The sequence below is a fragment of the Amblyomma maculatum genome, chromosome 3, assembly GCF_055883805.1.
Source record: "Amblyomma maculatum isolate TAMU_Amacu chromosome 3, ASM5588380v1, whole genome shotgun sequence".
Taxonomy (NCBI): Eukaryota; Metazoa; Arthropoda; class Arachnida; order Ixodida; family Ixodidae; genus Amblyomma; species Amblyomma maculatum.
In genome coordinates, this window is record NC_139346.1 from 91,990,746 (window position 1) to 92,007,216 (window position 16,471).

General features: G+C 46.4%; 1 long non-coding RNA gene across 1 annotated transcript; it reads right to left on the reverse strand.

Annotated features, from left to right (window-relative positions):
* Positions 1-4,330: 4,330 nt before the first annotated feature.
* On the reverse strand, positions 4,331-5,108 carry LOC146195289 (uncharacterized). Its single transcript, XR_014705550.1, has 2 exons — positions 4,921-5,108; positions 4,331-4,473 (listed from the first exon to the last, which is right to left on the reverse strand). It is a non-coding gene; the product is annotated as an uncharacterized LOC146195289 (long non-coding RNA).
* Between the last annotated feature and the right edge of the window lie 11,363 nt (positions 5,109-16,471).

The following is a 16,471-nucleotide window of genomic DNA, read 5'->3' on the forward strand; positions in this document are numbered from 1 at the left end:
TAACAGATGACCCCTGTGCACAAGCCAAAAGTGCCACGAGCCAAATGTCACGAGGCCACACGACATGGCAGGAGCTGTTAAGTCAAGCTTACAAAGTTATATTTGAAATATGTTCTGGGACGTTTCAGCTCCAATTAAGAAAGGTTGAGGCTTACAGAGGTCTATGCCAGGTTGTCTATCACCTAACAGGGCAGTCTACGACCGTATGCTAATGAGTAAGTGTGAGATAACAGAGACATGAATTAAGGAATTAGTAATTATGTTTGTAGCAAAGGGCATGTAAATTAACGGGAATCCACAGTGGGATCTGCAGACAAGAACCATTAACGCTGGCACACCATACCCTTACAGGTGGAGATTAGGAGTCTCCCTAATTTTTTTTTCTGCTCAAAGCTTGTCATTTCCTTCATTCTTCCAGATGAGGAAGATGTGAAAATGATGGCATCAAAAATTCCAGAGACCATTGTTAACAAGCATGCTGATCCCAACAGCGTAAAACGGAATTTCAGAAAAGATGGGTGACTAGTAATGCTGGCAACAGTTGAAGCTAAGTGGAAAGGCATGGAATTGAAATGCAACATATGCAGAGATATGTTGCGAGACGACCAGTCTGTGGTGTGCGACATCTGGCTCCGTTAGTTTCATCAAGTGATTGGCCAAAGCAGATGGGGCTTGTGGTTTTGTGATAAGTGCAGTGTAGTAGCATAGATGCAACCTTGCCCATTAATAATTGGAGTGGAGTAAGTGCATTGTTTTTTTGTAAGATGTTCATGGTTTCCATGCAAACATTATGAGAATTTTTTTCCTAGAGAATGTTTGCTGAAATGCGAATATAATGTGCAATAAAACTAGTGTTTTCTTGCTATTTACTTTTCCTTGTATACATTAGTTCTGTGAAGAAAACCACAGGCTAGAAGGAAATGTAATGGCATGCATTTTGATACTTGGCCCCATTGTGCTGGCTCAGTAGTTAGTGCTTGGCTGTTGAACCCAAAGATGCAGATTTGGTTCCAGCCAGAGCAGGAGCATTTCAATAGAGGCGAAACAATAGGCCGTCATGCACCGTGCGGTGTCAGTGCATGTAAAAGAACCCCAGGTGGTCGAAATTATACCGGCGCCCTCAACTATCGTGTTCCTCATAGCCGTAGTTATTTTGGGATGCTAAACCAGATATATATCACATCATACTCTGAGTAAGATGCTATTCATGGTCAGTTAATCATACACTAAACGATCAATTTTTTTCTGCATGGTACAGCAGCTGTTGTACAATTCTACTTTAGCCTTCATGAAGAATATCACACTGGCTCCACATGGCCTTCTGTTGACCCTTGATATGCGTCACAATCACACACCCGAGTATGTATTTGTCTAAGGGCACCTATGCATGCAAGGAGGGGACCGTTACTTTCCATTTGTCCGAACTGATATGCACGATCCACATCATTTCTGTAATTCAACTGCCTGCTATTTGAACTGTCCAGCATTGATGCAAGTTTCAAAGAACTGCAATTAGCAAATTAATCCAAGTAGGAAACCATGCCAAGAACTGCTTTGGTTTCATCTTTAACAACTGTTTGAGAACTAAAATTAGCCAAATGTTGCAAAACATAGATGAGAGGTTACACAATCTAAAAAACAATGCAGCCTACCTGTGGCATGTAGGGTTTCACATCCTAAAGTGACATATGTAGCTATGAAAAATACCGTAGTGGAGAGCCCCAGACTAATTTGACTGCCCGGGCTTTGTACTTTGCGTTGACATCTTGCAGGAAACAGAAGCATTTGCATTTCACCTGCACCAAAGTGCGGCTGCCATCACTGGCATTAAACATCACGACCTTGGGGCAAGTAGCCGAACGTGCCACTAAGATGTCGCAGCGTCTACGTACATGCTATACACGTCAACCTTTCTAGCATTAAAGCTGTCACATGCATGGCAGATATTCATGTTCAGCTTTGGACTGACAAGTTTAAAAGTGTACTATTCGTGTTTTTCTAGCATGAAAAACAAAGAAAACTAAGGAAAAACGAAAAAAAAAATGAACATATGTTGAAAAAGCACTAGTCATTAACACATAAAGCATATTCGTTTCTTTATTAATAATAAAGTGGCCTTCAACAATAGTACAAACCCTGAACATTTAGGAAGGTGCTGTGCCAGGCAGCTATTTTACAGAAACCTGAACCATTTCACCTGTAGTAATGCGCATCCCGGCGGTGTGGGCTGGGCACATATTTTTCGGTCCACTAGCTCCAACATGCGAGAACTGCATCATGTGCATTCCCATTTTCCGAGTTTTGAGCTCTGTAGTGCAGGCTAACAAATTGTCGATGACTTATTTTCGTCTGATCGTTGCACAGCGCGTGTAAATAAATTACCACCGCACCTAATAAACACTGACATGCACGTGCAACATCGCCGATCATAAACGGACACACTGATGTCCGTCCGGACATCGGCGCATTCATCACAGCACTCTTCGTAGTCTCACACAGCACTCTAGTAGGACGTAATCCGTACATCACAGCATCTCACGGTAAGCACAAACCACACCTCCAACAAACACGAATGACGCGATGCTTTGGCTAGAGACACGCCGGCGGCACACAGCTTTTTCAGCGACTACGTAGAACTTGCAGCACCAAGAAAGCGATGCGTTACGTGACGCATCTCATCACAGATGGAAGTGACGAAACTTTGAAGAATCAAAACTACATAATTACATAACGACCGTCGTAGACGTTAATGCACATGATAACGAGGACCATGCAAATGAGCGGGCGTGCGGGCCGCGGGCTGGCCGTCAACACCGCGATTACATGCGCTTGCGACCGTGCCGCGGTCCAACTCACGTAAACCTATCATTATGCCATCACGTAGTATATCACCCATTCTAGGCACTATTCTTGCCACTGTACTATTCTTTGTAATTTCACATTTCACGCATGCAGTAGTAGTACATACTTGCTGCACCTCGCACGTACACCTCATACCAACTTCGATTTGGCTACATGTGGCTACCATGTTGTTGTTACAACAAATGGTTACAACCACATCTGGGGATATCTCGGATCCGTCCGGCTTTCCCGACGGATCCCAAGGCCCATATCGGAGAAAAATGCGTTGGGTCCGTCGGAAGAACCCTACCGATCGGGTCCGTCCGCCGTACCTCTGAAAAATATTTCCCGGATACGTCCGTCGTATCCCGAAGAAAAACGCACCGGGTCCGTCGGACGTACCTTTAAGACCATTGATCGGGTCCGTCGGACGTACCTTTAGCCACAGCCTATTATCAAACTCCGTCCTCTCTTCGATCACTGATACTTCCACAGCGGAGCATTTATGCTCATCAGGGCTGGCCAGCCGTGGGAACACGGATGCGTGGTTGTAGCAACGATCGCTTGCATGACACTCTGTGCACAATTCCAAGAATCAGCATCTGCAACGAAATGTGCAGCAAACATTTTCTACCGTGTACCGAAGTCCGGCGACGCATGCATATCTCCCGCGCTCGTTTCAAAGCTGCGGCCGTTCAGTCGGCTCACGCTAACCTCGAGCATGCGGGCGTTTAAATTACATGTGCGCAAACTTCAACGACGAAAAAGAGATGCAGGCTGAGTACGTGTCTAGACTTCCCCTAAATACCAAAAAAACATTGCTGTTTGTAGGGAAGTGGATCATTCGCGCTTCTGGCTTTCCGGTTGTGCACTCATGTATTGCGCGGAAGTGGATCTTCGCCTCGACGAGACAACGTGCAGCTTGCCGCTGTATCAGCGTAAGCCATCTAGTAGATTCGGCATGTCTTTTTCCACGGCTCTGAGGTAGAATCTAAAGGAAGGATTTAACTAGAAACATCCTATTTCTGTCTGCATGTGAGGAACGAGCATAATGGCATTTGACGCACAGGACGCGTATACACACTTAATTTGTACCCTAGCAAAAAAATCCGATAGAAAACTAATAGCCTATCAGATTATTGATATTGGTTTTATAGGTCTGCCAGAGTATTGGTCTTATGGGTATCCTAGCCGATTGGTTTTACAGGTCTACTGGAGTATTGGTTTTATAGGTCAATTGTTTACTGGTCGTATAGGCTATGGTTTTATCGGTCCTATGGCATCTGATAAACTGATAGGTCTGTAATGCTAGTACACCTATAGCTGTCAATAATCTGATAGACCTACAAAACCAGTAGGCTTCCTATTGGTTTTGTAGGCCCTATGGAAAATTGGTCTCATCGAGTAGCTGCGGGTGTTTTACCTCTCCGGACACCTGAAAGGAGAGGGCAGCTATGTTCCATTTTCTAGGGATGAGTTACGCAGCAGGTGCATGTATACACATTTTAATCCACAATGACAGCGGCAACGCATACTGGCACATAATCCAAACATTGACTGCATCCAGATAGCCCTCGATTCCAAGATTGCGGATTTCGGCCCGATGATGTAGTCTCTCAAATGCTAAGGCACCTGAAAGAAATAAAAAATTGCGTTACAGCTTGAAAAATAAGCGATTTCAAGAACGCGACACCACCATGACTTCAAAAAATCGGTCCACACATATACCGGCAACCGCGATTGCGCGCGTATTCATGCGGAGGCAGTTAGGAGAGGCGCCGCCATTACTGAACGCCGAGGTAGCTGCTGAACCAACATTCCGCCTTTCGCCTCACCACAGGTTCTGCCACTTAGACACAGTGCGCACGATATTCGAAAACAGATTAACGCTAAAAAGTTTCATCAATGCTTTCAAGAAATCGTGCCGACAACTTTAAAACTCGACGCTGCGTTATATCACACCGCGCGATTCAAATTCCTTTGTTGGCGTGCAGGCAACGGCATTCTGCAACGCAAAGCCACATCATACACTGACAAAGTATAAACGTCAGCCCGAAGTTGCAAGTGATGCACACGCACCTGATCAAAAGCTGAACGTGCGCTGGAACGTTGATATCCTCGAGAAGCACCCCGAAAATCGGCGAAAACTTATAAACACAGGGCACCGACCGAACTGCTGCCCGATCAGCGATCGCGCAAGCGCCAATGCCTCTACGGAGCTGCGCATGCGCGCCCAGAGGAGAGGTGGAAAGGAGGATGAGAGAGGCCAGCACGGGAACGCTTGCGCGGGAGTGGGAGTGAGAGAAAGGAAACCTACCTCTCCGCTGCGAAGCGCCGCCGGCATCGCGCTACCGCGTCGGCAGCTCGAGCCGTACTCGTCGCGTGCTCGATGTCGACTCCTCTCGCTTCGGCGGCGGCTGCAGCGTTGCAGTTGCTTGGACGCGCGCCTCTCAATCCATTTCACCGTCCTGCTCTGCACATGTAGGTGATTGTGACTGAGCTGGGCCCCGACAGAACCGTGCTATATCCGCGTGCTTTCCCATCTCCATTCAGTGATCCAGTAGCAACAGCGTCGCGCGTCTTGCGGCTCCAACCGTACGTAGTTTGTTGAGAACGCGCGCAGCGTTCTCAATTGTTATTGCGGCTAATATTGTACGTTACGGCAATACTCAATAAACGGGATGAATGCGTGAGTTTTGGGGATGTGTCCGAGATGGAAAAGGAAACAATGACATAGACCTAAAATCTCCAACGTACTGATCCTGCATGCAAGACCCATAAACAAAGGCATACTGATGTATCAGACACATGAACCAATATGTAGTAGTCTACAAGACAAGCATGTATCAGCCTATAAGATGTATGGGCTTCTGCACTGGTCTGATACTTTTCTTATACAACCCACCGATAAACCTATGAAACCAATACTATTGCCTATAGGACAAATATGTACCAGTCTATAAGATTTATGAGTTTCTGAATAAGTCTCATAGAAATGCAGATAAAACACATAGAATACCTACAGAACCAATACCGATTCTTATAAAACCAATAACGCACCCTATTGGTCTTTTTTGCTAGGGTACGGCCGAATGTTCTGCACGGCGAGCTGAGTGTGTTCTGCCGGTGCTCGATCTTCGGAGGTCGATGCAGGATCTAAGACAGCGTAAATGCTAGGAACAGCTCGCTTGCATTACGGGCAGATCAAGGTGATAGTTTAGTTCGAAGCGAAAACTCGTGAATGTGCGCGTCTGGGTGCCAGCTGGCGGAGCTGGTGCAGTACGTCGCATCGCTTGCAGCTATATGCGTAACAAGCGATGCTTGCCGTGCACAATCCTGAGTGAAGAGCGTGATCTATGTTAGAGTGGATGAACTTTTCGTAGCACCTCATCGGGAGTCGCGGCTAACTGAAATCATTGCGTAGCAAGCGGAATGAGAACATACGCGTTCGACGTGCATATAGCCATGAGCCTGTATATCGACGTCTGCCGTATTTTTGCGAGAATCGAATGGGTACGTCGGACGTAAGTACCTTTAGACACTTCGAATAAATTTATCAGGCTATGCAGTGTTCCTTCGAAAGCTGTAAACAGATGTAGCGCGACCTGACGTGAGTGCATGGCAAACTGTTGGCTGGAGATTCTGTCGAACGCTTCTGCTCTTATTTAGAGCAAAAGAGGCACCGACGAAAATTCATGGCGCGTCTCAGATTCAGAGTAAGGAACAAAATTTACGCATATAGTTAAAATTGCCATTGTCTAGTAGAGTGAGTTGTTGTTCTAGCTTCGTTCAAAGCAAATCAGTCGGTTGAAAGACAGAATATGTATATGTAGTCTCGCGACTGATGCACGTAGGTACGTATATAACAGACGTAGTCGGTTCAATACATAAGCAACAATTTTTAATCTAGGAAATGATCATGAACAGTTATGCCTCATTGAAAAGAGCGGCAAACAATAAAAAAATTGTCCTTAAAGTTATACATTGTACTACATATTCATCAATTCATCAAAACGTGACTTGCGGCTAGAAAGTTCAGTCTCAATCTTCCTGGCCGTTTTGTTCATATAGGAAGCTGGCCTATAATTCCTCTCTGTCACTTTCTTGGCATAATTGACAAGAAGGATTCTGATAAATTTTTCAGATATCAAAGAAGCGGACCTTATAGGCTGTTAATTCCTTCAGGGCAACTCAGCAATGGTGAATTCTCAATTGCGCTGCTTGAATCAGGATTTGAAGTACTTCGAGAGTATTTGTGTGTGATAGATGCACAATTTCCTTTTTTTTTTTAAGAAAACCTTGTCCAATAGGGCAATAAACACTGGTTTCGGATAATGCAGTACACTAGACTTCTTGTCCTCTTGGAAGAGTGTACATGGGGCTGCTTCTCTCGCTAGTTTCAAGAAAGATAGCGCAGCGTCACACCCGAGGTCACTGATTAACTTATCAATGTATCCATCGACGTAAGCTAAACCGGAATATGTGACAGTAATGAGATGGCAGGAGGTGCTAGGCTTCATTTCCTCGGTTACTGATTGTGGCCGAGCAGAAATGATTTCTTCGGCATCGACGAAAACTGCCTTGATTTTGCTCCAAGGTGAAACGTCCATCTTGATAATGTGGTCAATTGTTGCTGTTACGGCTTTAGCATCTAGCATGTCGTTCTCTCCGCACATTAGCCTTACTGTCCCTAAGAGAGCCTCATTGGGGCCACTATTGAGTTTCCTGGTGAGGACGGAGCCGACACCTTTCCCCAGGAGGTATTCTACCGCTTGTACAGTAGACTCGCGATGAACAGCATTTCTTAAAATGTTTCTTCGGTGAAATTTTCCTTCTTTAACGCTTTACAAGTTTCTTGGATGCTTTCGATAAAGCAAGTGAACTCGTTTGTCAGCCACTGCAATCGACTATCACCAGCTGAGTCATTTATTAGCCTCTTTTTACCGCTTCCAGCACAAGCGGTGTCATGAATATCAAACAATTTTTTATTGTTTTCATAATAAGCATAATATCATGTAAAATTTCATTAAAACAGCATGCATTTATTTACAAAATAAAATAATGTTTAAATACAACACATTTGCTAATATATAAAATATAATAACATTGAAAACTCAACCTTACAGTATTTACTTTGACTGTTATACAAATATTTTATGTCATGCGAGCATTATGCAACTTACATGACATTTTTATGAAATTATTTTCATCTTCGGTGATATATATGGATGGTTTCGCATCTAGCGCTGAAAGACAGTTTTGCTGTTGCAGACGAGTTGCTGTAATGTTAGCCGAAGAAGCTTCGATGTGATCACTGTTCATTCAGTTTTTTTTTTTTTTTTTTGCTGTTCATGTGCAGGCTTGAGAAAAATCCATAATAAAGGGACAAAAGTAGCTACCATGCCGCAATGCATGACATATGCTTGTCGAACGTTTGCTGAGCGAATGTTTTTGTATAAAAACTCGCTTCACATCTGTAGTACGCTGACGACATGCCGCTGCAGTATCTGCCTTCCGTGTTCTTTCATTTCGGAGCTGCACTCACCGCGAAACAAGCGAGCGACAGCGCGAAATCATGCAAAAGCCACCCGCTGCCGCTGAAGCAGATGTGGAGCGAACAGTGAGCAGGTCGCGCCCCTTGCGGCGGCGGAAAGCGTAACTCAAGGAGAAAAGTTCCCATTGTTCCCGCGGCAATTGGGAAGGCCGTAAGAAAGAGAGCGCGCTCTCCCTCGATGATGATGATGATGATGATGATGATAAACTCTTTATTTACTCCCAAAGCAGGGTAACCAGCCGAAAGACTGGTTGCACTGCTTAGAGAAGGTCAGCAGGGATCCCTTGAGACTCTGCGGCCTCCAATGCGCGCTCTCCCTCGAGACCGGCCGTGCATGTAGGCTCCCTAGCCGCCGTCCCGAATGTTCTCACTGCGCCGCCGCCGACGGTTTCTCTCGGGGTGCTATCGCGCACTGTCTTGTTTCATTTCGGTCGCCTAGACAGCGGCTCTTCGCGAGACAGCGGCGGTCGCGAGACAGCGGATGTCTCGCGCGCGGTGGTCATTTGACGCCTTCCATCACCATTTGGGCCTCGAAGAGGGGATCCGAGCACCGGTGGAAAGGGAAATAAAGAGGGAAAAAGAGAAAGCAGATGGTTTCCTGTTTTGCAAATCGTTTTATACAAAGGGGAGAAAGCATTGCTTTTCTCCATCTCTGGTTCTCGAAATCTTGTTAATACTCACTGTGAAAGTGTCGAAACGCCAGAGAAGAAATCTTCCGATTATACCCCTGACAAAAACAAAAATTATTGCCTGCTTTGTATTCATTCATACAGTCCTTATACATTCAAGCTCGGGGGGTCTCGGACCCCTCTTAAATATTACTGGGGGGTCTCAGACTCCCCGAGACCCCCCTGACTTCTTTAAGCTCTGTGTGCGCTGCGCTTAGGGCGAATCAGCGCCTTCGCAATTAAACCCGCCATCCCCGTTGCTGCCGTGGCGCAAAAAAATTACACACACACACACACACACACACACACACACACACACACACACACACACACACACACACACACACACACACACACACACACACACACACACACACACACACACACACACACACACACACACACACACACACACACACACACACACACACACACGCACACACTTATATATACACAGAGTCTTGAATATTTGGGGGCTGGGATTTAAAAAATTCCTATGCAAAATCTACTACCCCATTCGAGCTGAAATAACGTTCACAAAGTAGCAAAATATAGTCTACGTTATCTGATAAGTGATTCAACATCGGTACTTGCCTAGATTTTCCAAAATCGAAAAAAAAAAAACTGTTCTCCGTGGCGTGCATAATCTATTTTGACATGGTGCGTTATCTGTCGGGCAGCGAGGCAAGCGCACCAACGGCCGGGATGGGGTGTAGGGAAAAGCGCAGCGTGCCTACACAGCGCCAAGCGGCGCTGCCTCCGAAATCAGTTCGCGCGTGCGAATGTTCTGAAGCGTAAGCTTCGCTTGTGCGTAGAAATAGTTTGTTTTATGCATGGAGAGTATTTCAGCACGTTATCAGCCGATTACTGTTGGAATTACCTGGCGAAGAACGCTGCATTTGTTTCCTTATCCGTGGCCTCGACAGCGCGCGGCGTACAAAAATGGCAATGTATAAAAAAGACTAATAGTCAACATTGCTCAAATCTCAGGCCTATTCCTAGCGCATGCAAGGAGGACGACAATGTGACTGACTGGAAGTGTGTTTTCAAATGCAGATTCTTTTGACAGCGCGCATTTCTAGTTGCTTCAAGCACTTTCACTTAAGAACAATATTATCGGCAACTATAGACCAACACCGTGTTTACAAACAAAGGGGGCGCTCGCGGCGTCGGAGCCGACTGGGGGTGAAAAATAGGGTTAGCGCCCATAGTAATACATGGAACCGAATTATTTCTAAGCAGTTTTCTCATTTCACAGGGCATCTGTATGTCATCATTCAGTACAAAGCAACTATGAACATCCTAGAACAGATCACGAAAGTATGAAATCTCATTAACGAGGCGAAGTACTTTTAAAACACCGCGAAACATGTTGGGCTGCGAGTTGGGAGGGCGACCCGTAGAAATACATGTAAACACAACTTACCGGAACGTTTTTCTCATTTCGCACAGCATCAAAAGTGGTGGCCGTTCGTTGAACGTTGACCAGCGATTTGAAGTGAGAAGTGTATGGTGCGTCATTACGGAGGCAGTCTACTTTTTAAACTCCCCGAATAACCTGTGTTATGAATCAAGACACCGCCAAAAGGCAAGCTGGGAGTAGCGAATCACACAGGTTTGCTACACAGTCTGATATGCTGCCGCATAAGGTGAATAAGCTTGATAATACTGTCGCTCTAGTGATACGTGTTAGACAGAATTACATTTAAAAAACAGTTGTCAAACGCCATACGACAATATGTATCGAACGAGATTCGCGCATTGCAGCAGACGACAGCGTAGCTGGCGATACCCACCGCGGCCGCCTCCAGCTCCGGAGCGTCTGCTAGCGACAGCGGGTAGTGCATGGTCGACTGCAACTGTGCGCGGTCAGTTTATCGTGCTGTGAGCGGTCCCGCAAGTCGTCAGACTTGCATTACTTGCAAGAGAATGTAGTGTGTCATTCAACATGACATCGGGGCATCATACAAGACGTTCACCAAAAAATGAGAAGGGTTCAACGCTGCTGAACCGAGCAAAATGTTGCGGTAAGTTGTGTTTACATGTATTTCTATGGGTCGCCCTCTCAACTCGCACCCCCATACGTTTCGCGGTGTTTTTAAAAATTCTTCGCCTCGGTAATGAGATTACATACTTTCACGATTTGTTCTAGGATGTTCATGGTTGCTCTGTGCTAAATAACGACATCATATGTGCCCTCTGAAATGAGAAAACCGCTTTGAAATCTTTCGCTTCTATGTATTCCTATGGGCGCTAAGCCTATTTTTCACCCCCAGTCGGACCACGCTGGCGATAGAAGCGCCACCGCATCATGCTTACGTCCCAGATCGGTGTTGGTCTATATATAGTGAACTAAAAATTACATTTCTAGCTCACTTTACCGCCAAATTAAGTCATAGAATTTCATATTTAATAAGAACTCAATCTTTTAGTAATTGTAACATGTGTGTATGCGAACTTGTTATCGCCTGCTCGATAAAGAATACGTTTGACGTGTGTCTCATCTTACGTACGTAGCCAAGGTCATTCACAGGTTAATATGAATACATGAAGGCCTGTGAGAATGCTCTCATTTATTTCTCTGCTCTCTAGGAAAGACGCATGAGTGCAGATCGCTTGCAGCGAAATTTGCACGATCTGCTGATGTTTTTGAATATACCTGGAAATTTTTTATTCGAATGCGCGTCATTTATTTGCTTATTTTACACGCCTCATAGTCGATTCCACTTTGGGACATTAAACTCCATGCTCTATATATACTTAAATACCCTGCTCGACCAGAGCTAGGTTGTATGTGGATATTTAATTCGTACGTTCGTCAGGATCTTACGGCCTTCAAAAAGAAAATTTTAGACTATGAGGAAATAACGCTGCGGGTCTGCCCGGATCATAACCATGTTGCTAAAGAACCGGTGATAAAGATCACTCAATTCTCGCGAAAGTACAAACAAAGAAAAGCTACTTACAATTAAGTCCGAGGGCCTGTTATATCTGCAATATCGTGCTGGAGTGACTGCTCAAGGTTATTGCAGTTACCTTCGCAGCAGCTTTTGTGTCGTTTTCTCTGTAAATATATGCACGGGCAATACTACAGGTGACTGGAACTAGTGCAGCTTCCCTGCGGGATCATACGCACACGGAATATCGCGTCTAAACTTCTTATGACTTGATAGTATATTAAAACGGGCACGAGCTGCAGGCGTTTATTGTTATTGTGCTCTTCGTCGTGCCACCGAAAAGTAATCACGACAATTAAGGGTTGCAAACGAACTCATCTAGTTGCAATGCAGAAGTGCAACGCACGTTAGCTGCGAAGATAATTCGTCACCGAAGTCTCGCGCTCAACGCCGCTGCCCTTCGCTCTCATCTTTATCCGGCCGCAAGAAACATGTTAAAACAAGTGCTATTTTATGTTTTTTGTCCCTCAGCGCAATCAACCGCACCACAGCTTGCAGAAATATAGGGACTTATACCCGAAAACGCCGCAAGCGCCGCGCATACAATGCAGACGGTTCTGGCTCTTGCCTACACCACGAAAGTCACTGCTGTTGCCAGCGCCGCCGCATCTCCACTGACGTCACGGACTGACGCTTGTCGATAGGGTACCAGTGTCCTATCCCTGATAAACGGGCAAGAGCAGAGGCCGAAACGCCAGGAAAAGCTGCCGTCTATGAGGGCCAACATTCCCCAAACGCCACTTGAACTTGAGCAAGTGGTGCAACACTCAGCAGGAAGTAGTTGCCGTATTTACGTGGGACCCAAGCATCGCAGGGTGGCGCTGCGGGCGCTAAAGATAGAGGGGCTTTAGAGGGCGCCAGTGAACAGCGCCCTTTCCGGCCAACGCCATGTAATCGGTCGGGCAGAGTGAATGGCTCGCCTGTAGACTTTCGTGTCTTTGCAGACTCTGCACTCGGTTGGTGGTGGTGGTGAAAACATTTATTATAATACATAGAGGTATATAGACTAGGTGGGATGCCTAGACAGGCACTCCATTGGCGTTTGCCGCAGTCCGGGCGCGCTGCGTTAAGACCTTTTGGGTCTCTAGGGTGCAGCAGCGGGACAGGGTCGCCTCCCAGTTCTCTCGGGTGGGGTTGGGGATAGGGGCAAAGATGGGTTTTTCTGGCAGGCCCACACCATGTGGTATCCCCACAGTGCGAGCACAGCCCATCGAATTGCGGATCAAAATGTTTCAGAGTAGCCGGGCACAACATTGTATTGGTGAGCAGGCGCAGGAGCACCCGTTCGTTAGCCAATTCCCCAGCCCTTTGCACGGGGTGGAAGAGTTTGGTGCGTAGATCTGTAATATTCACGTATTTTTTTAATTTGTAAACTGGGCTGAAATCAAAATCCTGGTCAGCGTCGGGTCCCGTGGGAAATGCCCGGAGAGAAAGCGCGCGGGCGGCGGCGTCGGCTGCCTCATTCCCTTGGAGACCTTGGTGACCTGGAGCCTAAACGAGAGATCGGTACGCGGGATCCGAATCTCGACTGCAATTTTGATATATGCGGTAAGCTAGGGGAGCAGTCCACCCTTGCTGGACGTTCCGACACTCCCCTCGCGAGTCGGTTATGATGTATTTGGAGGAGGAGTCAGAGGCTGCGAGGGCGATGGCAACCTCTTCTGCGTGTGTGGTGACTGGGCCTTGAACGTAAGGCCATCTACTGTTTTGCCCTTGTGGATGACCGCGGCTGTGTACCAACCCCTAGGGTTTGGGCCGGAGACGTCCACATAAGGGGGGGGGGGGGGGGTGAACTTTTTGCAGGTCTCCAATACAGCGCCCCTCGTAGCCTTGTCGCGCTGAGGTGTACGTTAAACATTACAAAACTAAACGAACATGTTCACTCAATTGTATCCTTGCTTGCAGGTCATTTTATATATCCTGTCTTGGAGCTTCAGTGTCTGCTTTCTAAAGAAGAAACAATTTGCGTCTGAGCATGAGTTGCAAGGCAGCATATCCTTGTTCTCTTTTGTTAGTTTTGCTCCTTATGTCGTGGGTTCGAAATGAACCAAGCGGCCCGTCTCTCTTATGTGACATGTTTCTTTGCAGCTAGCATGGACATGCCCAGAGAAGAGCCAGCTTGCGATTTCCCGTGCTAAGTGTACCTGCAAGGCAGGAATTCAGGGGCGCTGCAAGCATGTTGCTGCTGTGTGCTGTTTCATAAACTCCCACGAAGATGAGTCCTGCACAAGCCAGGCACAACAATGGGGCAAACCCAGCGGCAAAACTCCGAAGCCCTCTATAGAGAGCATAATATAATAAAAATGAATAATAAAAATGAAATCCTTGCCTCAAATCCCACGTCGTACACGATGTGGTAGACTTAGCCTTCACGATAACAGCGTTGTCTTCTACAATCTGCTCAACAGAATGCACATGTCTGACTAACAGCTCTCCCTTTTTTGACGTTTGCGCTGCGAAAATAGCCACCGCTGTCGGCTATTTTCTGAAAACCCTATCGAAGCGTGTACATTGCTGCACACTCTCTTCAAACACTACTTCGTCCAAGCGCGAGTTTGAAAAGTAGAAGCAGGAGCGCGCGCGCAAAGCGAGTAGACTGCGGTCAGGGCGCGCGCGCGCGCGCAAGCAGCTTTCAACAACGCGAGCTGCTTCCGCATGCAGAAGGCGCAAAGACACGAAAGTCGACAGGCGAGCTGTTGCGACAGCCAGCAACAGAACAATACACTTCCCCACATTTCGAGCGTCGCGGAACCACTCCAGCCATGTTTTAAACTCAGCTGTGACACCTGTTTGCATGCCTGCGAAGCCACGGCGGCGGGCCGGCGCGAGCCCTCACAAAGAGAGGTAACGCGAGTGATGCGAGCAGTACACGAAGCCACCAGAACACGTTCGGTCAAGCGCCGCATCAGCGCCGAGCCCAACCAATGCTTCAAAATTTTGCCGCTTGCGGAGGAGCGCGAGCTGCAGTCGCGCAGCCAAACTTGAGGTTGGGTTCCCGAGTACGTCTGTACGTCTCCGGTGAACGTAATACGTCTCCGACAAGCTAAATCTCTCTATTGCCATCTGAAACGTACGACGACTCAGAACAAGTAGCAGTGGATGTGAAAAACTGATGATAGGCTTGCGATAAAAAATAAACCAGACCTAACTAATAGATGTATCATTATTTATTGTTTGTAAAAAAGACAAATGAGAAATGTGAAATCGCGGCAAGTTATTTAATAAAAGATTGTTTTTAATAGCGAAGAGACTCAAATTTTTATTAGAGCAGATTGTTTTGCCCGTGCAAGCAGTAAACTTGACTGCCAAAATAGCTACCTGAACAGCAAAGGACCCAGGAAATGAAAACAGAAGAAAAAAAATGAATACTGCATTGAAAAAACGACATACATGACTGCTGTGCGCGCAGCTTCCACAGCGACTTCATCCGCACATCATAATAAAAAAACGATTAATTTACTGTGGCAAGCTATCACAGTGATAGAAAGCACACCATGATGCAAGGAAGCATAAGCGTATATGGCGTATAGAGACCCATTAGCTTAATCAGGAGCTTTCTAAAGTAATAGGTTTGTAAAAAAAAAAAAGTGTGAAAGGAAAGCTGCAGATGTTTTAGATTACAGCAAAGCTATTAATCCATACCAGAGGCCTGTGGTAGTTAACCGCATTTCTCTGTTATGATAAACCCACACACAAAACGTGCAAGCAGCCGCTCACCCCTCCTATTCAAGGTCGCGTCACAAAGTAGTGGGATAACGAAATGCAAAATGCCCACGTACTATATATGATTAAAGTGCCCGTGAAACACCCCAGGTGACCTGAATAATCTGGAGCCGTCCACTACAGCCTCCCTCGTAAATTAAGTTGCTTCGGGACCACAAGCCAAATAATACGTGTGAGCGTACGCGGAAGTTAACCGCATGTATTCATAAACCGAACCTAGCAATCGTGTCGATAATGGAGCTGAAATCGTGGCCTGAGCTTATTAAAAAATAATAGTCGTAAAAAAGGAAGGAAAAGAATTCCTGGCAGCGGCAATTGCTATGCCCGAGCTGCGGCTGGAGGGAAAGAAAAGGGAACTGTACAACATAACGAGGGGAATCATAAATGGGAGGGATGGCAAGAAAGGTAAGGGGGGAGCTTTGTACAAGTTCCTTTTGCTGGCGTGCAGGTGTGCAAGCACTGTCCAAAAACAGGTGCGCGCGAGCTGCCACGGCAATTATTTAAGCTGTCACTCCTCGTCCTGCCACAAAAGTTCGCCCCACACACGCTACGTAAAAGTGAGGTAGGGGCAAAGTGAACCGGTTCCCCAGCTGAACGCTTTTGTGCAATCCCACCCTGCAACCTCACAAACACCTGCCTTTCCGGTAAAAAGACGTCGCAACTTTAGGACAGGTCCTTTGTCGTAAGCTATGCCGTTTTCCCAGGCATGAGGTTGCCGGTTAAGTCAC